Genomic DNA, 24,378 nt, shown 5'->3' on the forward strand with positions numbered 1-24,378 from the left:
ATTTTACATTGAAACACGGCACTGAAATGTCCCTTCTGGGACTGCGTTCATCGTACATGGCCATGGCATCGGAGCACGGAGACTCCCCCTAGGAGCTGCCTTCGAGTGCGTTGTCAGCACTGTTTAGAGGCACAAGATGCTGCGTCAGTTTCTGAAGGCTGGTCACTTTCCATTTGCTGTCGCGCTTTTGCGGACACAGGCACTGACAGGGCTGGGAGAACAACGTCAGGGTTCCCTGGGATCCACCCGTCTTTCAGGTTTGCTTGGCACTGGCTGAAAAATGACTTAATATTCTTTCTGGGGCTTGTCAGAGAGTCGTGTCAAGTTCCACGTCTGGCCAACCCGCTTTACTAGGAGTAAAGTCCTGGGTGTTCTGGGAGCCTGAATCCTGGTTCTGCCTTGTGCAATTGACAAACTGAAGGAAAGTCACAGAGAAGACCTTGTAGCTGCCGTTTTAGTGTTTCTCTTGGAAAGAAATTTGGATTTAATGTGGAAAGGGTGAGTGGATTTGAAACCTGGTCTCAGCTAAAATCTGTTAAATCTGACTCAGCCTCTGGCAGCCTCAGTCTTAGTCTTTAAAATGGGGCTACGGGCTGCAATGCCCTTGTGGTTATGATTCCTGGGTGTGGAATTCGTAGATGTGAGAAACTTAACCCTTAAATTCTGGTGGTTTTGCCCACCCCCCCTTCCGGCTTAATGGTTTGTTTACTTTTGTTGTTGGGGTATTTACTTTTGAAAAGATAAAACTTTAGAGTTGTAAGTATTCATTGGAACTCATTAGAAAGATTGTGTGTGTGTGTTTCTAGGGATGGCTTTTTCTTTTTAAAGATGAGTTTCTAGATGTTCCGAGATGCCCTAATTGAAATTTTGATTAATTTGATTTCAAACCTAATAGATTTCAGAAGTAGAAATCTTCAAGGCCTTATTCATAAAATAATACAACATATAAATATTAAAAATGAGCTTCTAAAAGGCAATCACATAGAAATTTAAACAAATGAAACCCTTCTAAATAACTCTTAGATCAAAGAAGAAGTCAAAGTTAACATTTCAGATTAGATATTGATTAATGCAAAGAGAAGACTGCATATCAAAACCTGAGATAAGGCTCAGAATTTGCCCAGAGGGAAACTGATAGACTATTTTAAAAGCACTTTAGATTTTTGACATTAAATATAAAAGATTGAAATAATGAAAATAAGAGTCCATTTTTTTAAAAAAGAAAGATGATCGAGACTAGAAGAAAGTAGGAAAGGGGCATTGATACAACTAAAGGCAGAAATTTGTGACATAGGACAGAAACACAGTAGTATTGACCCATGAGGTCCCTTAATGAACCAACAGGACAAAATGTAAATTTAGTTCCTCTTAGGGTTAGAATCTGTGAATAGACTGCAAATCTCCAAGTGCCCAGTGTACGCACAAAACTTTTGTTACAGGCATTGAGTAGGGGAAACCCTCAGCAGGGGAGGGGTCACAGGTTTCGTGTTATTAGGACGGGTGAGTTAGGGGAAGTTCTCTCGTAGCCTGCCCACGTCAAAGCAAAACACACTAGACACACTTTTTCCATTCTAACCAACTTTTTCTTGCCTTTAAGAATAGTAAGGATGGCAGGGCATTTTGTTGTTTTGTAGAACACCTTGAATATCCTGCAAGTTCCCAGCAAGCTTCCCCTTTTCCCACCCCCCATTTCCATGCCCTCCTCTGTCTTGTAAAGGCAGAGTTCTCCTTGTCACTGAATGCCCTATTGGGGTGGCGTGGGCCCTGGGGAGCAGGTTCCTAGGGTGACGGGCAAGAGACTTCCGTCTCACTAAGCACAAGGCTCCTCTCCGGCAGAAATGGGAAGCTGAACTTGTTGGTTAGAGATTTACTTTGATGTACTCCCAGCAGCATCCATTCATCGCTGATCTACTCTGTGTCCTGTACTGGAAGTTTGACACAAGCACATTGCCTTATAGATCTCCCCAGGGCGTCTGCAGATACCCATTCCTTCAACAGATTTTGCCAAGCACCTAACTATGTGCCAGGCGTTACGCTGGAGCTGGGGGTGGAGCAGTGGACAAAACAGAGTCCCTGACCTCCTGAGGGTCAGGTCGTGGTGGAGGGGACAGTGAGTCATGGAGGAGGAAGGACTTTTCCATCAAGGTGACGTTTAAGATGGAACAAGGAGAAGGTAGCTGGGCGTGGATTGGGGGAAGGGGAGGAAGACAGGTGATCTGAGGAGCAAGGACGTAGAAGTCATCTGGGGAGAAGGACAAGAGCCAGAGCCTGCAGTGGCTTCCAGGCACTGTGAAGCAGTCTCCTACGTGGGGTCCCCAGCAGCCCTGTTAATGGGTTCATCAGCCCCGTTTTATTAAAAATGCAGAGAAATTGACTGATTAGAAATTACATGATTTGGAGGTGTGACTTGAACACATGAGAAAAGTTGCCTGTTCGAACAAAACCGTTCTGTCTCCTGTAGTCTTTGCAGTGCTTCTCTGCCATTATTGCCACCTCACCTGCAATAAAAAAACAGTCCTGCCTATGCAGTGGCTTTTTGGGTCCCCATCTGCCCCTGCTGAATGATGAACTCGGAACTTTTCTCTCCCTGTGTCTCCATATCAGAATGTACCTGCCCTGAGTCCTGTCCTCAAAGCATTTGTGTCTGATGGCGGCGTCCTGCACCACTCCCAGGCTGGTAGCATTAACCCAGAGCAGTGGCAGAGAGGGGGTGAGCCTCTGGCCTGGGTGTGGCAGCGTCTGTCTGCCATGGGGGCTGTGTCCTGCTGAAATCTCTTACTCCCTTTACCAAGGGGAGCAAAGGGATCTGGACTGCCAGGAGTCAGGACACCCTGAGCCCAGAACTTGTTCTGCAACTCACTTGGTGTGGCTTTGCGCTGCCTCTCCAGGCCTCTGCCACCCGGTATTTTTTGTTTGTTTGTTTGTTTTGAGACAGAGTCTCACTCTGTTGCCCGGGCTAGGGTGCCGTGGCGTCAGCCTAGCTCACAGCAACCTCCAGCTCCTGAGCTCCAGCGATCCTCCTGCCTCAGCCTCCCGAGTAGCTGGGACTACAGGCATGTGCCACCATGCCCGGCTAATTTTTTCTATATATTTTTAGTTGTCCAGATAATTTCTTTCTATTTTTAGTAGAGACGGGGTCTCGCTCTTGCTCAGGCTGGTCTCGAACTCCTGACCTCGAGCGATCCACCCGCCTCGGCCTCCCAGAGTGCTAGGATTACAGGCGTGAGCCACCGTGCCCAGCCTGCCACCCGATATTTGAAGTGGACTGCGGGATGTCTAGGCCCCGTCTGCTCAGAACGTTCAGGTCTCTGTGGTTACCTGTGGCCTGGTTGCAGGCGTCACCGGTCCTCCTTCCAACGGTGACCTGCACTCAGCAGGGAGGGTCGCTGGCATCCTTTCCCACCTCCACGTGGATGTGGCTGTTCAGGTGTGACCGTGTGCAGAAAAGGGTCTTCTGACCCCAGCACCTCCGCCTTCTGCCTTATGGTAAACTCAAGAGTCTGTCTTGGGTTTAACTGGGAGCCTCCATCCCCGTCCTCGCTGGTCTTGGGCCTGTTAGCCCCGCAGGCTGTGGTGGTGCTGGAACCAGGAGTGGCATGCTGCAGGTGCTCAGTAAATGCTTTTGTTCCCTTCGGAGCTTGGCTGAAAGATCGGAGGAGAAATTACCCTGAAAGCAAGATCTGTGAAGCCCTGCTCAAAAATGACACTTGAAGATCTAAAGGCCAAAGATTTTCTGGAACCTAGAATCACGTCTCATTCTGTGGGTTTCTTGTCAGCTCCTCACCCACATTGATGGCACCTTAAGGTTCGCTTTGTGTTCTTGGGACCGGATGCATAGGCCTGTCGATGATGATAAGTAATAATAGTTACAGTGATGGCAGCCACCATTTACTGAGCACGTACTACTTGCCAAGCGTTTTGCACTTAACCTTTCCAGTCCCCTGCGATGCGAGCGCTGAGCGCTGTGTGAGTCACCGTGGTGTGGTTAGAGGAAGTGAGGCACAGGGAGGGAAGTGACTCCCCCAGGGGGTCACAGCTGGTGAGTGGCAGATCCGCATCCTCTCCCCGGCGGGCTGGCATGGGGCCAGAGCCTTTACCTGGCCCAGCCTGCCTTGGCGCGCTCAGCTGGCCCGTCACAGCGGTACAGAGGAGAGGACAGGCACAAACTCACGCTCACTTTAGGGAGGACGCAGGATGCTCTCTGGGCCCCCAGGAGTTTTCTTGGGGAGCTGTGCGAGAGGCGGCATGGCGTGACGTTTTGGTGCCAATCCCCTCTCCCCTAAAGTGTCCCTGTTTGTCTCAGTGGGGGGACAAAGTGCACACGGCCCCTGGTGCTGGGCTGAGTTCACATCCCAGCTCTGCCACTCGCCTGCTGTGTGGCTGACGTCTTTGTGCCTCAGTTTTTTCATCTGTGGTGGGGAGGTTAGTGGCACCTACTTCAAAGGGTTGCTGGAGAAATAAATGAGTTGATACATGCAGTCAGCTTAGCACAGTGCCTGGGCACGCATTAAGCTCCATAACGTGTTGTTATTACTGACCCTCGTTGGGGGGAGGAGGAATTGGACGAGGGGGAGGATTTGCCTGTCGACTCTGCTTCCTCCCCTCCCTCCTCCCCTCCCTCCTCCCCCTGGAGCTGTGTGGGGACAGGATCCTGTTGACTGGTTGTGTGGCCGTGAGTCAGTCCCATAGCTTCGCTGTACCCATCTTTTTATCTAAAATTAATGTCGCAATTGTAAAAATAATAATAATAATTAAATTTCTTTTTAAGATTCACTTTTTTATATTTAGGAAATAATATTTCTGAAATTTGGGATGAATTTTACAATTGACGGGTACATTTCCTTAATGTTTCAGAACACAGCCTTTGGCCCTCAGTTGGTTATTAAATCAGTGCTGTACCTCCCCAGAGACGGGGCCCCAGACCCGTGTAGAGAGGCCGCAGTGTCTGCGATGTGCCAAGCAAGGTGCTGCTTTTAAATACTGCATTTTGTTTAATCCTCACCGCAGGGTAGGTACTCGTACTTTCCCGTGTTACAGATGCAGACACTGAGGCTTAGGGAGTGAGAAGGTGGCTTGAGGCAGGGTCATGTTTGTTTGAGCAGCAGAGCCGATACTCAGCCACCCTCGATGGGTTCTGACGCCAGAGCACGAGACTCTTCCAAGGGTGTCAGATGAGCATCTCTCTCCCTCTCCCCGGGGTGTGGGAATGTACTCCTGAAGGCAGCCTCAAGTTTTTCGGAGGAAAATGCTAACGGTCTTAAGAAATGAGCCCTTTCCAAGTTCCAGATGTCTTCGACCATGAACTTGGCAGAGGGACAGCATGTCTGGGAGACCCTCCCAAGTCATGCTTTTTGCAGGACACAATGTTTTCAGAGCCTAAAGCCTTTTATAAAATAACGTGGGATTTGTCCCAGAGCCTGGCGGAGGGTCTGGAATGCTTGAGCCCTATTTTCCAGTTGGATTAAACCGAGGTCAGGCGTTCTGCCCTGAGCCCAAAGTGAGTCACCCGGGCTGGGAGCAGTCCCTGGCCGTCAGGCCCCTCCCAGGGCACGGTCACCCCGGGGGGATCTCCCATCCATCTCTCCGCCCTGTGTTGAGGTGGATGGTGGCTGGTGGTGGGCTTTCGGGTCTTTGGAGAGGGAGGAAATAAAGAGTGGGCCCCCTGGCAGCTTAGAGCCGGGCTGTTGGGCAGAGTCCAGAAATTACCTCGCTAACAGTGACAGTCTGTGAGTTTGTGGGGAAGCGAGGTCCTGAATAATTGATTGCCACTAACTGAGTTGTGAAAAGCATTTTCTGAGATTCCAATCTGCAGGCTCTGAAGGAGGGAGGGAGGGAGGGAGGGAGCGGGAGGTTGGGAGAGTAGACAGGGGCGAGGGCTCCCTTCTCCCCTGAGCCCAGCGGACACCCTGGGGCACCCTCTTGTTGGCCCAGGGAGCTTGGTTGTGGCCTCCTCGACTTGGAGATGGCCTTGGGTGCCCTGGGCGCTGTGGAGGGAGCGGGCGGCCTTGGCTCTGGGCTCCCGTTGGGTTGGACTGTTCCCCGTGAGAGTTGGTTGAGTCTCTGTGTTGCGTGGGGTCCCCAGGCTGTCTCCCAGAGTCCTTAGAAAGGGGTACCTTGGAATGCAGGACCTCCTCCCACCTCCTCCTTGCCTGCCCAGCAGCACATTGAGGGGAGACATGGTCTGAAGTCTTGGGGATCTGACCCCCGAGATTGGGAGGGGTGCTGTGTTTTCTGAGCATGACTCTTTGGGGCTGGTTTAGCCCCTTCGTTTCTAGAAGAGACAGCAGCATCGCCTAGTGGACAGGAACCAAGAGCCTAGGTTTGGATCCTGGATCCACCCATACCTAATCGTGTGAGCTTGGACAAGTCGCTTTCTCTCTCTCGGCCTCAGTGTTCCATCTGTAAAATGGGGGTGATGATGGTTCCCTACTTCGAAATTATTGTGAAGATTAAATAAGTTAATACATAAACATAAAAATACATAAATACATCCATACACAAAATAAAGCTGAGACTGTTGTCTTATTTAGTCCTCTTCACAGCTCCCGGAGGAAGACAGGATGAGACAGGATAGACAGATGAAATGGCCGAGGCAGACGAGATGAATTGATGGTCCCAAAGCCACACAGCTGGATTAAAGAGGGATCTGTCCTCTTTAGTGCAAAGAGCTGGGCTCAAATCCTCGTGCACTCTGGGTTCAAATCCTGTGAAACTCTGCCCAGTGCTGCAGACACTTTGGAGCCTCGCTGCCCCATCGGGTGACAGCCACTCATTCATCCACTTAGTGAATAATTACTCTTAGAGTTGGAAATATATCCATGAACAGAACAGAGGTCCCTGCCTTGTGGACTTAACATTCTAATAGGGGAAGGCAACTAATAATAAACAGTTTCATAAATACATAAACGAATGCTGTAGGGCAGGGGTCAGCAAACATTTTCTGTAAAGGGACAGACAGGCCATCCAGTCTCGGTTGCAGCCACTCAGCTCTGCCCTTACAGTGTGAAAGCACCATGGACAGTATAGGAACAAATGGATGTGCCTGTGTTCTAATAAAACTTTATTTAAAAAAGCAGGCCATGGGCCACATGTAGCCCATGGGTCATAGTTTGCCAGCCCCTGATAGAGATGAGTATTGGAAGGTGGTGAGTGCTCTAAAAAAGAAAAAAAAAATTCCCGTTAGAGGAAGTGCAGTTCTGGAGGGTAATGTACAGAGGGGAGTCGAGTGCACGCAGGCACCTGGGTATGTGTAAGCCAAGTGGGGGATCTTGCAGGCACCTGCACTCAGACCCTGGTGCAAAGTGCTCCCCAAGAACAGAAAATGGGACAGAGCTTGGTGACACAGCCTAGAAGGCGCTCTGTCTCCAGGCCCAAGCTTTCCCATTCCTGCCTTCACCTGGGACCTTGCTGTCCCCCTGGGACAGCAGGGAGAATGATGGGACTTGGGCCCCCTCCAGCTGGCGTCTGAGGCCTGCTCTGCCAGCATGGTTCACAGATGCTTTGGGCGTGGTCCCTGCTTGCTGTCCAGGAAGGGTGGTGGTCATGGATGGGCTCCCACCAGCAGCCTTGTAAGGCACCGTGGCCTCTGTCTAGAGCAGGGAGACATTGTTCCTGGTCCTTCAGGGATAAGAGGTGAAGGCTACTTTCCGGGCCACGTTTCATCTTGAGGGCTCAGTGCTGACCTTAGACCAGAAATTCCTGTGCACTTGTGTCTCTGTAAACCCCTGCCTCCTTCTTCCTCCTTCTCCCTCACCTCAGCCTGCCAGTGGACAGCAGGTGCCCCTGACCCCATGATTCCTAGCAGAATGTAAACTTCTTCCCCACGTTGCCTGGCTGAGGGAGTCAGGGACCCGTAGCCCACAGTCAGAGGCTGAAAGACCCAGTGGTTTTCTGACACCTTCTCTTACTTCTCCGACTTGTGGGAGAGCCTCGCTTAACTCTCCAGTGTAGCTGGACCTCGTGGGGATACTTGGCTAGGTGGAGAGAAGTTTGGCTTGCTAGCATGGCCGTCAGGAAAGGGATGGTGGAGGAATCTGATGAAGGAAGAGGAGAAGAGGGTGGGAGAAGCAGGAGAAGCCCTGGGAGGGGAAGGAAGTGAGGCCTCCATTCTTCCTGTGAGTTTTCAACCTGAGCTGGTGGACGCTGTCTGCTTGTAGACTGCTGTATGGTGTGAGTTAGGGAAAAGTGCCCACTCTAGGTGGGAGCGTGGCATGGCTAATAAACAATATTTGTGTGGAGAAAAGGCTCCCCTTCCTCTGAACAATGCAGCCCTGGACTGTGGAGCATGGCTTGACAAGCAGATCACAGGCTGGATTTCTCCCTGAGCTGGGCACCTTTTTTGCAGTGCACAGCCTGTACAACTGTACATGGTGGCCCTGTGTAGGACATCAGTTGTATAGAGTAGCAGGTGGTCGCTGTATCTTGCTCTCTCATTTTTAAGCCTGAAGAGCTTTTCTAGGTCTCTCATACTGATCGGTGTTCACCGGAGCCTACTGTTTGGCTGACACTTATGGCCCAAGCCTAAGTTTCCAGCCGGGAGTTGGAATAGACTCTCAGGCATAACTGTAGAGGCAGAGTGCAAGACATCGCCACGGGGCCTGGCACCTCCCGGGAGAGCTGTCTTCCTCTTAGTGTCCAAACTTCCTAAGAGTTCCCCCTCTTTATCCTGTTAAAAATAAACACCGTTTTCTTCACTCACTTCAGCTGCGGAATTGTGCCCCAGAGAACAAGCATTTGTGTTTCCTCCCAAGGGCTCCAAAGGGAGATGAATAAACAAACTGTAAACAGCTGTTTCTCCACTGGTGACAGGATTCAGACAATAGACCCTCCGAGGGTATTAATCAGCTGCCTTTTCTGAGGCAACTTCGCACCGCAGCCGGCTCTCAGGAGCCTCCATGCTGCGGTGGCAGCGCCTGGGACTTCCTGAGGAAGCAGCGAGAGTCACTCGAAAGAGCCCCAGGCACGCCTCAACACAGCCCGCGTGGGCCTGGTGCCCTCTCTGGACAGATGTCCAGGCAGCTGTCGAGAAGGGCTCCTGGCCTTCCTCACTGGGGGCCTCCTCAGAGAGGTCCTTGGGCAGAAGAGTGGCCTCCATGTGACTCACTCTGCGTGGTCACCTCTTTCTTTGAAAATGGGTGACATTCACTCAAATGCCATTCATCCAACAAACACTGATTGAGTACCACCATGTGCCAGGCACTAGGCTAGGTTCTTGGGATGTATCTACCGGTATTTAAAAAATGACGTCCTCCCTTTATCCTTTCATTCTTCTGACCCATTTTTATTTCAACAGACGCTTAGTGAGCACCTCCGATGTGCCAGGCACTGTACTAGGTTCCTGGGACAGATCAGTGAACATTTGAAAACAGATGTCGTCCCTTCATCCATTCATTCCTTCCAACAGTATTGATTTCAACAAATGTTTGTTGAGCACCTACTGTGTGCCAGGTACTGGCACTTAAGATAAAATGGCGAACAAGACAGACAAGGTCCCTACACTCTAGCAGAGGGGCATAGACCATCAATAATACATACATAAATAAGATCAACTTAGGTAGCGTTAGTGCTGTTATGAAGATAGAACTCTGTGATAGAGGGCGACCAAAATGGGCTGAGGCTGGTTTGGCTGGGTTGATCAGGGAAGGCCTCTTTGAGGAGGTGATATTCACACCTGAACACGAGGAGGAACCGCAATGAGGAAATAGCTTTCCAGGCAGAAGGCACAACCAGCAGGAGGAATGAAGGAGGTCTCTGGGATTCAGAGAATTGATGAAAGGCCGGGGTGCCTGGTGCGCGTAGAGCGAGGGGCATGGGGGTGGTGGGAGGTAGGAGGATTGGATCTTGGGAAGCTTTGAGATTGAGATGGAGACAAGGAGTTTGGATTTTATTCAAAGGGAAAAGGGAAATTAGTGGGAGCTCAAAGCAGCAAAATAATCAACATTGAGCTTAAAAAAAACTAAACAAAACCTGGTCTAAATATGATGACAAAATGCAACACAGTTATCTGGATTGGACCCTGGAAAAGAGAGAGGTGTGTGTTTGTATAATGCCTGAACCTCCGCTAGATAGGTTAAGACCCACAGGGTCAGAAGGTTAATTTTATTACTGTATTTCTAATTGCTGGCATGTAGCAGGAACTTAATAAATACTATATAATATATATTTATATTATATATAATGTACTATATATAAAAATACTATAAAACAAGGATAATAGTGATAGCAAGTTCTTAGTGAGCATCACTATTTGTCAGGCACATGCCAAGCCCTTTGCTCAAAATAACTATTTCAATCCTTGCAACCCTGTGAGGTCATTACAGTTTCATCCTCATTTTACAGAAGAGTTTACGACGCTTGCCCAAGGGCACGGAGCTGAGTCGCCATTTGCACCCGGGCAGTCTGGCTCCAGTGTCCCTAGTCCTTGAACACGGGGCTAACCCCGCTTCCCGGAGAGTGAGTGCAGAATGGATCGATAACGTGTATCATCTTTGCTGATTAAAGTAACACACGTTCCCTGAGAAAAATTGACAAGATGAGCACGTGAGGAAGAAAACCCAGGTCCTCCAAACGCTGCTGTCAGTTTAGCTGTGAAAGAAGGTTAGGCCAGGAAGTCACTGATTTTAGTGTGAGTAAGGTGGTCCCGTTGCTTTCGTCTGCCCTCCGAGAGGCTAAGGATGCGGAGAGCGGGGCTCGGGAGATGAGGAAGCGGGGGGAGAGCCACCAAGGCTTGTGGGAGGATGCTCTGCAGTTCCTGCCACCATTCCCTAGGGTGGCCCCGCCCTGGGCAGGAGAATCCACAAGCTCCTTGAGAATCCGGAGCCTCGGGACCGCCAGGATCCGGACAGGACGCTTCCGTCGGCCTGTAGCAGCTGGTTAACCTGGAGGTAGTTGACCCTGCTCAGCTTAACCGTGGTTCCCAGGAAGAGACGGGGCAGTGGGTGGTTGTCTGATTCTGATGTGCTTGTAAGCTGTGTGCCATCAATTCGGTAACAGCTTTCTTAGTCATGGCTCTCCAGAGAAACAACCAACAGGATGTGGGTGATGCGTGCACACACACACACACACACACACACACACACACACACGTAAAGATTTATTGGCTCACACCATTACGGAGGCTGCAAAGTCCCAAGGTCTGCAGGACAAGCTGGACACCCAGGAGAGCTGGTGTGTAGTTCCAGTCTGAAAACCGAGCCAGTGTTCTAGTCTGAACCCCAAGGCAAGAAAGCACTGGTGTCTCCCTCAGCTCAAGCCGTGAGGCAGAAGAGTTCTCCTTCTATAGGGGTGGGTCGGGGTTTTTGTTCTACTCAGGGCTTCGACCGATTGGACGGGGCCCACCCACATTAGGGAGGGCTTTACTTGGTCTGCTGATTCAGATGTGGATCCCATCCAGAAACACCCTCATAGACACCCCAGAATAATGTTTGACCGAATATCTGGGCACCCTGTGGTCCAGTCAAGTTGACACGTAAAATGAACCATCACAGAGGGAGAGGGCTGAAATAACTTTAACGATTTTGATGCTTAAGTTGTGGCGGCTCATTTTCGGGTCACGTGTGGAGGATTGTTGCAGGGAGCTGGATCTTTAGCCTCCTTTTGATAGTGATCCTGTCTTTATCTTCAGCCATTATCTGGCACTTACTGGGCCTGAGGATTTCCCAAAGGGAGACTTAATCTTCTTCATTATCTATTCTTGCCATTGCTCCTTAGAGTACTTGGTATTAAAAAAGACCATCCAGGAATTTTAAATGAAGACAGGACGTTAAGGATTTAAAGCAAAGGTCGAAGTCCCAAATACTCTTAGGGGCCAGGGTAGGAAAATATGTGCTATAGGACAGGTACAGGGCGATAGGGAGTGGTGAGGCCTTTGGTGAACGAAAGACCAAATGCTCTGCCTAAAGTGGACAGTGGTTCTTTGGCTCCACTGCCCGTGGCCGTAAGAAAATTAGGCTATGGTTATCTGCTTTTTCAGGTTTTAAAAAGAAAATAGAGATCTGGAATTTTCAGTGTAATCTCTGATAAATATTGGCAACTAATTTGAGTTTTTTTTTTTTTTTTTTAATTTTAAATAATACCCTGAATGAACCAAACAAAATATTTCTGTGGACTGGATTGATCCTGTGGACCTCTGTGTAACTGCTTATGGGTTAAATAATGATAGTGATAATAACAATCAATGATAATTTCAACAAAATATCTGACGTTTCTTTGTTTTATTATGTGCTTGGCACTATTCCAAGTCCCTGACTGTATTATCTCATTCAGTCATCAGAACAGAGGTGGGTGGACAGTGGTGTCATTTCCCTGTCACAGGTGAGGGTCAGTAACATGCGCACAGCCACACCACTGGTACGTGTTGGAACTCGGGTTTTCTCACTCAGCCGCCTTTGCTTGAACGTCCCATGCTATGCTGAGTTCGCTGACCCTAAAGCGTGAGACCCACCCTCGCTGCAGACATCAGAGTCCCTCTAGGCTGGGTTATCACTGACCATAGCAGAGAGCAAGTGAGCCACGGAGGATATTACACAAGGAGGCTCGTAGGTTCTTGGGCAACCACAGACCAAAGCGGGCTAACCACTTTCAAATATAAACGCATCTAACCCTTTCATGGACGTGATGAAGTAGATCTTAGTATCCAGATTCTACCAACGAGGAAATAAGATTCTGTTTCTCTTTCAAGGTCACATAGCTATATGAGGGGCAGAGGTGGGATTGGAACTCAGGTCCGTGGACCTCTAAGGCCCACGGTCTTGCTCCTCTTCCACATAATTAAGATCAAAGGCTGAGAAACAGAAAGGGCTGGTACAAATAACTGACACCCAATGTGCCTATACTGACGACAGCTATGCATGTATATGTGTATGTGTATCCCCATTCAGTCATTTTGATGCTCATTTTTCATTTACAACAGAGGTATAAGTTTCTCTTTTAAATAATCCATTCAAGTAAACGTTGCATAAATAATAGCATAAAATATATGCAGATATGGCAAAAATTATGAAAGTGGAAGCATGACTATAATTTAAGAGCTACTCTTTGGAACCATCAAACAAGAGGTGACTATTTCTCTGGGAATGACTGGTTTTATTGGATTTCCAATGAGGGTCTAGAGGGTGGCAAAAAGGATTCTTTTCACCCATCTGTTTGCTCTGATGATTGGGGACAACTGGAATTCTGAGTTGAGACTTCTGCAGTTGCATCTGGGTTCAAAGGCAGAGCTTGTAATCCACTAGCCATGTCTGCCATGGATGCAGGAAGAAGAAATTGTGCTACGTATGCTATGTATTGGCCATGCCTGATCCTGGGCCATTGCTTCACTCCCCTTTAGCCATCATGAGGATGACAATGATAGGAACAACAGCTTATATTTGTTAAGTACTTGGTTTGTACTAGGCCTTGTATTAATCCTTAGGACATCTCTTTTGAGTTAGTTTTAATTATAATCTCCATTTGACAGATGAGAAGATAGAGACCTGGAGGTTTAGTGACTCTCACAAGTTCACCCGGTAAGTGAGCTGTTGAACTTGGATATGAACCCAAGTAGTCTGATTCAGGAGCCCACACTGAGTCACACACACAACAGTCCTGTGCTTCTGCTTCGTTTTGCAGTGACCGTGGCCCTCATTATTCGCAAACAGCCTATGCAGTGAGAACGCTGGTGTCCCATACGCTGGCTGTTTGGTGACATAAAGCAGTGGTGGTCGTTCACTCTGTATCTCATCTTCGAGATGCCCGTATTGGGTGCAATAATGGGTATGAGAATGCCTTGGGACATGTCAGCCACCAAACCAGACTTAAGGGACATCACTGTTCACATCATCATCTTCCCCTCGTTGTCCTCCGCAGTCAGGTTCCTCTCACGGTTCCGGGGAAACTCCCGAATAGCAGACCTGTTTAAATGCCTCTTTGACCCTCAGGGAGCCCTTAATGATTCTGGAAGCCAGTGCCTTTTCCTCCTGCTCGGTGGGACGGGGTTCCGTCTTTTCCAGGTTTAATCCTTTCTCTCTTTCTAAATGTTCCTGCGCATTCGGTGTGAGGGTTTTCCCTCCTCTGATAGTTTGTAATTTTGATTCCTCTGCAGACCTCAAGAATTCCGTTGTTCAGTGTGTACGGGGTCCCGTCCCGAGGCTGGCTGCTCCGAGCAGTGGCCCGTATTCAGCCCCTTTTCTGCGAATGCTGGGAAGCCATGATTTGGCTCAGAGGAAACGATGCTAGAGTCCAGGAAAGTGAATTTCGCTGTATTTTTAAAACTTGCCAGATTTATGTTCCTACACACTTCCTAAAGGTCCTCCTGCCCCAGGGAACAATTTTCTATAACTGGTGCATGGAGGGAGGTACTTTGAAGAGGCGATCTGATTCCTCTTGCCTCTCTTCTCTTTATCTAGAGAACCGCTCTGCAGAAAGTAGGCTGTCCGTCTTGTTGGGCCTGGCGATGCTTGTCCAGGGTGGTGCTCCAAGAGAGAGATCATTTCAGTTGTTGCAGTGTGGATAGAAGTGAATGCCAAGCAGATGTGGGTGACATCGTGCACATTGGCTTCACGTGGGACCGTTTCCTGGAGCGGTTCCAATAAACATTTGGTACAGATAAAGATCTCTTGTCCCCAGATGCCTTCTTGGCTTCTATGGAGCCAAATAGGATCGGATGCGGAGGATGTGGGGTTTGAAGAGCGAGTTTCCGTGGCCACATGTGGGAGTTTAGCCCAGGGGAATGGCATCAAAGTGGGAAGCAGCAGCTTGTACCCCACACGGGCCCAGATGGCTCCGGATCTCTTGCCTTCATGTCTGAGGTGTCAGGATTGTGGCAAGCATTTTTTTTCCTTGACACAGTCTTTGGTGTTCTTTGTGCAAAGTGTTGCAAATCTAATCTAAGGACTTAGAACCCTCAGACAGATGGCCTGAGTTGAGAGCTTGGCTTCCCTCAGTTTTCCTGTCTGTAAAATGGAACCCATACTGTTGGCCTGCCACACAAGGTTCCTGTGAGGATCAAATGAGATAAGGCAGGTAGATCGTTTAGCGTGAGTCTGGCCCCCAGGAAGTACTTGAGGGGGCAGCTGTTATCAAAGTTACCGTTATCCGCTGTTTCACAAGCATGGCCCCCTGGACTTTCTCTCTGGGCAGCTCATCTGTTACGAAGTAAATGGAATAGTCTTCACTTTTCTCTCCCCAATGTGACCCAAGCATTTATATTCTATAAGATCCTCCTATACTGTGAGCTTAACAGAAATGCTAGTTTTGCAAAAAGGAAAGCACCAGTGTAGATCTAAATTGTTTTTCTGAATTATCATGTAATTCTCCAGTGCATCTTCTCATTTAATCATAGTGGATTGAGGCTGTGTCTTAGCTCTGTGGCCATTTGAAGTAGATTCCTTGTTGGACTTCGATCCCTAACTCTAGGAAGTTCCTCAGAGTAAATTCCTGCTTTCCATTTTTACAGAATGACCTCATTCCCAACCCATCGCTTAAAAACCGGGTGTGATTGCAGTAGCTTTAAATAAGACGGTCAAGTTCAATTTAGCAGACACTGACTGAGCCCCTACTGTGGACCGGCCGCCGAGGCAGTGCTGAGGTCAGAGCCGCAGCAACCTCTGGAAAGACATGGTGGCCGAGTAGTGGCTGTGAGGGGGGACTCTGGAGCCAAACAGCCTTGGTTCCTATCCCTCCCTTTCTTCCTGTCTGTGTGGCCTTGGGCAAGTCACTTCACCTCTCTGAGCCTGGATTTCCGCCTCTGTTAGATGGGGACATTGCTCCTCCTGCTTGTTTTAGTTGAAAGTAATTGAAGTCATGCATACTTCATGCCTCCCGTTGTGCGTAAAAATGACTCAATAACTGCACAACTTCTGTCCTCAGCTGCTCACAGGCAGGTTGAAAATAGCCAGTGAGAGCATCTTTACAGAGAGGATTAAGCCCTGGAGAGAGGTCACTGGATTTTTAGTAACCAGATTCCCTTTGGTCACTGGCAGGAGCTGGGCACATAGTAGGAACTTTGTAAATATTGGTTCAATGAATCAGTGAAGGCTCCTGAGATTTTTTTTTCCCCCCCATCAAGGAGCAGTTACCTTTACAAGCTCTGAGGCCAAACTTAGATGTAACCAAACCCACAGCCGCCTTCAGACAGGGACGGAGCCTGAAATAGCGTGAAGGCCCTTCATAATCATGCACACTTCTTCATTTACTGCAGCTGCTGTCGGCTTTTTTTGAAACTTGCTTGTGTGGTAGAAGAAAGTGACTAGTCACTGGATTGCTGAGTTCTGGGGAGGAGGCGCTTTGCCTTGGAAAAAGAAGGTTCCAGAAGGCTGGGTGGCATTCCTTTAGCTTTATCTGGGGTTCTGAGGTTGACTCACTGCCAGCCACTTTCCTTGCACCTCTGCTCCGGAGTCTATTTATGTGAAAAGCCGGTGGTTGGAGAGTTCTGTGCATGCTTCCAGGCCAGATCCCGGGAGGATGGAAACAGTCCTAAACCTGCTGAGGCCTCAGCCTGGTGCAGCCCTTGCCTCCCATGCGGGGTGCATGCCACGCTGGAGCCCTGAGCTACGTACTGGAAGGCATCTTAGGGGCATCTGTGCCTTGTTGCCTCTAGAGTGAGTGGCCCGTCCAGCCCTGCCAGGCGAGAACAAGCGAGGAAGGACTGTAGCTGAGATGCGCTGTGCATGCACGGGGCCAGGCAGCTGGGCACGGCCTTGCGCGTTCCTTTCATCTGTCATCAGGGTTGCTAATCCCATTTTTTAAAAAATGATTAGCCTAAGGTTTAAAGAACACTGGCTTATGTAGCATAGCTAACCCATATCTTTTCTGTTTCCTTATTGTTTCACTTTTCTTTGTAACGTTTTCATTTTCAGAAATCACCAGTAATGCTGCATCCTCATTGTTGGATACTTAGGAAAGACAAAAGCGCTGTGGTCGGTCACACACCTTCTCTGGCTGTTGCCAGAAGGAAGGAGGGGGATGTGGGGTGAAGTGGCTCCTGGAAGGAAACATTGTAACTTACCAGCAGGTGATGACACATTGTCACGGTCTCTGTTGAGCCTGGGACATGCTCAGTTCTTCTGAAACATTGTTTGACATTGATGATGATGGAAACAATCTGCAAAAAGAAGAGTTTCTGAGGCAGAGCGGGTCATTCCGGGGCTGTCCACTTAGATAAAGGCCTGGCTTAGAAAACCCCAAACACGCTAAAGTGGATACTGTAATGGGATTTATGCAATTCTCTGTTAAGGGCAAACCCAGCCCCATAAATACACGTCCGGAATGCAATCTGCCAAATGAAACGTTAAAGGCGCCCAGTGGATTTCTCGAAAGGATCAGAGCTAAGATGTAGTTTGCCTGCACTTGATAAGCTTATCCAGCCTTGCCACTAGGAAAGAAGGAAGAAAAAGAAAAAAAAAGAAAAAAAAAATGGAGTTAAGGATTTTACCGTGTTCTCCAGTATTTTAGATATTTTCCTTTTCAATGAAAAGGGAGAGAGAGATTATCAGGCCTCTGGCTGTGAAGCTAGTGTTCCTATCCAGATACCTTTAGGGCTACAAAGAGGATGCTATCAAGTCTGTAGCTGGATCCCAAATGCCATCCTTCAGGCCCTGAAGCCTCCTCGGCAGGGTTCCTTCCATACCTGGTGGGCTCAGCGTACCTGGACCCGGCACCCAGGTGACCGAGGTCACGGCTGGACTTACATGTGGGCCATCTTGAGTCCCAATTCCCAGCACCGAGCTCTGCCTTGGACTCTGAGCCAGCTGCCACCATCAAGTGTGAAGTCAGTTGGGGAAGAAAGCCACAGTGGAGAGTGTCGCTCGTTCTAGACAACCCCTCCCGACCCTACCTCCTTCCTTTTTGTGGTTTTTCCATCAGCTAGAGGTTGTTTTTCCAAAGGAGGGGATGTTGTGATAGCTGAGAATTTCTTAAGATTTTCTTGCACCATTTGGGGACAAGCCACAGCTATACCACCTGTTAGAGTTTCCATTTTCTTCCCTGCACATGGGAGTCACTTCCGGCATCAGAATGTGACCTCAAAGAGTTACTTTTCAGGGTGACAGCATGCTTCTTGGGTGGGTGTGTGAGTATGGAGGTGTTGGGGGGAGTGTAGGGTGTGAATTTGGCTCTCCTTGTAGCAAGTTTTCTTTTCCTTTTTTTCCTATCACAGCTGATGGCTTAGGGCCTTTGTCACCATGACACTCACTCCTGATTGCCATCGGGACTCAGGCCTGTGCAAGCCACCGGTAGGCTGGGCTTGGGTTGGGCATCGAGGCTGTGGGTCTCTCGGTGGCATCTTTGTGGGCACAGCCCTGCTCTGCCCAGGTGATGCTCTGACTGCAGATGGAGTCAGCGGTCACTTTTACAATCAAGGACCTGGTCCCTGCACGTGTGTCTTCCTCCTTCGACGAGACACTTACTGCACCATCTCCAGGCCATCTGCCTGGGCCAGAGGACTTGCTTCAGCATCGAGAATAACCAACATGTCTTTGGATCTGTTGCTGTTCGTGGGATTCCTACGTTATTTAAGGACGAGGGAGATGAAACATGAAAAAGCAGAAGACCACAGTGGGAACCATTACTGTTTTAAAAACAACTTTATTGAAGTATAATTTACATACTGTAAAATCTATACATTTTAAGGATTCTATCCAGTGATTTTTAGTAAATAGACTGAGCTGTGCAGCCATCACCATAATCTAGTTTTACGACATTTTCATCACCGCAGTGAGATTCCTTGTGCCCCCTGAGTCACTCCCCAGGCAGCCACTGATCTGCTGTCCGTCTGTACAGATCTACCTATTCTGGACATTTCGTATCCATGGAAGCAGATGATATGTGGTCTTTGCCCCTGGCTTCTTTAACACAGCGTAATGTTTTTGAGGTCTGTCCGTGTTGTGGCACGTGGCTGAATAGTATTCCTCTGTAAGGATGTACCGCATTTTATTTATCCATTCATCAGTCGATGGACTCTTGGGTCCACATTTTATTTATCCATTCATCAGTAGATGGACTTTTTGGCTATTGCGAATAATGCTGCTAGGAGCATTTGTGTCCGAGTCTTTGTGTGGACCTAATGTGTTCATTTCTCTTGGGCAGATTCCTCGGAGGGGAATTGTTGGGTTCTAGGGCAAATTTATATTTCACTTTTAAGGAAATACACGTTGTACGTTCCAGCCAGCAGTGCATGAACTTAAGTAACCATTCTTGGTCTAAGAGAGTGCTACATGTGGAATCCAAACATTGGCCCCTGCCTGTGGGAAACAGGCCCCCACTGGAACCTCGACAACACACTGGAAGAGCCTCAACCCGTGTCCACATAGGTCTCCCCAGCGTAACTCAGAGCTTCCAGACCCCAGAGGGCCTTGGAGCCCACTCCCCTTCTACTGTCCAGACTAGCTAGCCATGCTCCCCTGCAGTCCGTCTCATCCAAAGAGGATTCGCTTTTATAAAAAATGCTCTGCGTCACCCTGTTGCTAGTTTAGCAACTTTATTGAACAATGTGATTTACCATCCATGGCCTGCCTGCGAATGGATTCATTTACCTGCATTGATTGCTATATGTCGCTGTTAACTGCCACTAGAAAATGCACAGCGGTGCTCAGAAACTGTGTAGCGTTTTGCTTTCTCATAATGACAGTTAACTCCATCCTTGATCGCCAATGACATGGTATTCCTCTTTTGAAGATAGACTTCAATTGCGTAACTCTGTTCCTTGGTGATGAGAAAATAAATTACTTTTCTACACCGTGTCGTGCTAAGCGCTCCTTAAATTCGGGTTCTTTAGTCGGTTTTCCTTCTTTTCTTTTTTGGGTGTGCTCTTTTGCTGCTCAAAGTGGGATCCTCGGGCCTGAAAACATCAGCATCCCCTGCGAGCTTGTTAGAAATGCAGAGTCTCAGGCCCCACCCCTGACCGTCTGACTCAGAGTCTGTCCTTGAGCAAGATCCCAGGCGATGTCTGTGCACAGGGAGGTTTGAGGAGTGCTGCTCTGAATCAGGTCAGCAATATACAGCCCCAAGGGCTAAATCCAGCCTGCTGCCTGTTTTTATAAATAAAGCTTTATTGGAACACGGCCACACCCATTCGTTTTTGTATTTCTTGTGGCTACTTGGCACCCCACTCCTGAGCTGAATGGCTGCCACAGAGACCTGACAGCCGTTACTCCAGCATCTTCACAGAAGAAGCATGCCCACTTCTGCTTCGGAGATGGCTTCATTTTTATTTACTTATGTACTTTTGAAATTGTTAGCTTTTTCGTATTGAACTTTTCCCATTTTGCATTTATTGTATACTCTGGGTCATTCCAGTTTTCTTGATTTTAGCTAAGTTATGAGTGTAAAATAAAGCCCTAGATTTACTGTTTATTTTATCTCTTAGAATGAAATGGTAGAAATGAAAGGAAGCTTAGGATTCAGGTCCTGGTCCACCAACTAAAAAGCTTTTGAGAGTCCCTGAGTGTTCTTGGTAAGCTGTGGTTTTATGTCATTTTATTCTTTGCAAGAAAGGGGATTCATTGATTGTAAATCAGAAAGTCCATATATAGACATTCACAAATTAAGAGGAAAAAAAAATGAATTCTCTTATCCGATCATAGGGTCTGGTTAGGTTGGGAAAATCTAGGGAGGGTAGTCTTGGAGGCGCCCCAGAAAGGGAAGCAGCTAAGACTGGCTTCATGGCCATCAACCTGTGCAGCCCCCAGGGGCCCTGCCGGGAAGGTCCCTGCACTTGGCTTAATGTCTGCTGTCACCATCTCGAAATTTGTAATAATTTTTGAACAGGCACCTGTATTAGGCAGGGTTCTCTAGAGAAGCAGAGTCACATCCCTTATCCAAAATGCTTGGGCTCAGAAGTGTTTTGGAGTTTGGATTTTTTGTTGTTGTTTTTGTTTTGGATTGTTTGCATTATACTTACCAGGTGAGCATCCCTAATCCAAAACTCTGAAATCTGAGATGCTTCAATGAGCGTTTGCTTTGAGTGTGATGTCGGCTCTCGACAAGCTTGGCTCATTTTGGATTTCAGATTTTTGGATTCGGGATGCTCAACCTGAATATTAAAGTACATATATAGTTTGTTTTGCACGGGGCTCTGCAATGTAGCATAGCCGGTCCTGGAAGACGGTGGCAGGAACAGAAGATCGATGGAAGCCGTGTGCCATCCCTGGAGGTGAGGGCAGTACCTGACGTCGACTCAGCCAGAGACCGAGTTGTCCTGGGCCGGTGACTTGATTGCTGTCGCGTTTCTCATCAGCAACCCGATGGGTTTCTTGGCCGTCTTCCTTTCACCTTACTCTGTGCCGAGGGAAGAAAGACCACTTTTAATGATTTCTTGAATTAAGCAGTTAAAGACTTAAGTCTGCTCCTGCGTAGGGGGTTTCAAAGTGAATTTCGGATTATCTCCGGTTAAGGATGGTGTTTGAACCTCACAACTTGCAGTAATTACTTTCAGGGGATGTACATTGCGCTTCCCCCCTGCCAGCCCCGCTGCATCAGAGCGAGAGGTGCTGCTTTTCTGAGAGGGGTGTTCCTTAAAGAAATTGAGCTCCCGTCCCCGTTTAGGGTTGAGGTCCCTGGGTCTTGCGAGCAGTTGGGGCTTTTAGGCCACAGGTGACTTTTGGAAGCTTCGCAGTGGTGCCACTTCCTCCCGATCCCTGTGGGGAAGAATTTCATCCATTGACCCTGCAGGTAGCTGATTGAGTCTGAAATAGCAGCCTCCCAACCCAGCAGGGACCAGAGTAAGGAACATTTGCTGTAATTTCTGTCCTCCTCCCCCTCTGGAAGATTGTTAATCAGGAGCCTTTTGGAAACAAAAAAAAAAATAAAATAAAAGGAAAGCAGGAAAGAGGAGACCTAGTTTGGTGAACCCACTGGAAAAGTACCACACTGCCGAGAGCTACCCGAAACCCCTGGGTGGCAAGGGGACATCAGTGGGTGGGTGGGCCAGGGCTGCAGATGTCTCAGAAGCTCAGATACATTGATGACGAGAGATGCTTTTAGCCATTTTTGAGAGACCAAAGGACATTTTGATCATCATAATTATGATGCTAAATAATTACACATTTGTAATCAGAGCTGTGGGCATCTACTGAGCATCGACCATTTATAAAGTCCCGGGCCGAGTCATGTGCATCTCTTAATTCTTACAGCTGCCCCTTGACCCAGCTCCATTTTACAGACAGGAGTCTGAGGTTCTCGTGGTCCAGTGTGGCCAAGAGCACACGGCTGGTGAGTGACAAGGTCAGGTGTAAGCTCTGACTCCAGAGCTTGTGCTATGCCCCCCTAGGGTTCCCCCTGTCCTCGCTGTCCCCTTCAAAAACTATTACAAACCTCCCTCCCCAATGTATGGTGTCAGGAGTTGGGTGTGAGTTGAAATTAATGAGGTTCCCATCAATTTGAACTCCAAGCAATTGTTTCCCAACATGTAGCTGGGACGATTGTAGGTGGAACACAGGTGAATACTTATAAAAATACATATTTATTGTGTTTAAAGGAAATAGATACAACTGCTGTATCAAAACAATGATTTTTTTTTTTAAACTGAACTACTGGTTTCTCTCAATACATGAATGTAAGAAAAGATGGATGAGACACCAGCTGTTCTAGAAGCATCTTGCCTGAGTTGTTGGAACAGCCCTGCAGAACTTGACAGAGAGACTTTGTTCATGGTAGGAAAGAAGTCTTGAGCTAAGTGTCAACATTTTAGACTTCCTCATCCATGCTGGGGGTGCTGTCACCCCCTCCTCCCCTTTCGTGGAGATTATTTCACCACTCGATGCCAAAAACCAAGGCACCTTCACTTCAGAATTAGTCACGAGTGTTACCGAGAAGCCCGTACTGTGGCCTGTGAGGTTCCACATCACGTGTGCTCTGCCTGTCATCGTGCCTTGTTTTGTACCATTCCCTTCCTAATTATACCCAAGTCACATTGGCTTTTCTCAGTCTCTGTCCTGCCGCAGGGCCTTTGCACTTGCTGTTTCTTCTGTCTGGACTGCTTTTCCCCAGATATTTGCATGGCTGATACCTTCTTATCATTCTGGTCTTCACTCAAATGTCCCCTTCTTAGACTGGCCTTCCCTCTCCACCCTACTTAGAAGTTTTCCCTCTCTGCTTAGTTACTCTCTCTCTGAGGAGTCTGCACATGTTTTCTGTAAAGGGCCAGGCAGTAAATATTTCAAGCTTGTGGACCATATGGTCTCTGTTGCCATAGTTGTGTGAAAGCTGTCAGACAATGCATAACTAAATGGGCGTGGTTGCATTTCAATAAAACTTTATTTACAACAGTAGATGAAGGGTGTATGTCACCCACAGGCTCTAGTTTGCTGATCCCCACTCTATGCTATTGCCTTGTTTTACTGACATAACATTTGTCACTAGCTCAAATAATCTCACTTGTTTGTGCATAACTTTGTCTCCTCGTATCTTGAATATAAACCCCATGAGGGCAGGAATGTGTCTTTCCTTTTTGCGTAGTGTGACATGCTCAGCACCTAGTGCATGGTACGTGGTCTGTGAATATCTATTAAATGAATAGATACTGTCACTCAGGGGATTCCTGAAATCATTCGTTCTCCAGGCGTGTATTGCTCATGTACTTTGTTATTTGCCTCATGCGGAACTTTGGAAACAGAACTCACGGCCACATACACACACAGGCATGGAAGATGCAAACCAAACGAGGTAGGAAGAAGCAGAGCATAGCAGGGTGTGACTCATGTGCAGTCAGAGGTGGCATCTTGGTGGAAGTGCCGTCTCAGGTGAGTTTGAAGGAGGTATTTCAGTTGTCTGGATAGGGAGGAAGGGGCAGGAAGGGTGTTCTAGATCCAGGGAACAGCCTGGATCTCTAGATCCATGGAGACAGGAAGCAGCCTGACTGTGTGCCGGGGAAGGAAAAGCAGTCTGGGGTAGGAGGAGTAAATAAGCCCAGGTGTAGTGACAGGTGGCGTGAACAGCACCAGGAGACAGTTGGAGACCCTGTTGGATTAGCTTCCTGTGAACAATGAACAAAGGGCCTTTTCTGACATACAGGGCTTCGGTGCCCTTATTTAAATGTGGGCTTTGGTGTGAGGGCAGCCGAAATGTTCCATTGCTTTATAGAAGTTGAAGAATTCTTCGTCTGTGGGTCAGACTGAAGGTAATACACCTTCTCAGTTGATTTAGCTTCAACTGTCTAGAGTGGCCCGACATTTGGAAGGGAGCTACCTGGCATCCTGTATAATTGGTAGGTCCAAGACAAATGGTTTCTTGGCTCTTAAAATATATAGACGGTGCTAATGAGCCGTCTTCTCAGGCTCTCACCCCGCGATGCGTCTAAATCTCATCAGTTGTCAGCGGGGAGTTAAAAACACGGCGAAGGGCAGCATCTGGCTGTGGAAGAGTGGGGAATTGCAAGCCCTGAATAAAATTTTATTGAGGTGGGCC

General features: G+C 48.2%; 1 protein-coding gene across 1 annotated transcript in view; it reads left to right on the forward strand.

Annotated features, from left to right (window-relative positions):
* XYLT1 (xylosyltransferase 1) overlaps nucleotides 1–24,378 on the forward strand; it is a 284,392-nt gene that overhangs the window by 14,743 nt on the left and 245,271 nt on the right. The window lies entirely within an intron of this gene.

This window comes from Lemur catta, chromosome 2 (genome assembly GCF_020740605.2).
Source record: "Lemur catta isolate mLemCat1 chromosome 2, mLemCat1.pri, whole genome shotgun sequence".
Lineage (NCBI taxonomy): Eukaryota > Metazoa > Chordata > Mammalia > Primates > Lemuridae > Lemur > Lemur catta.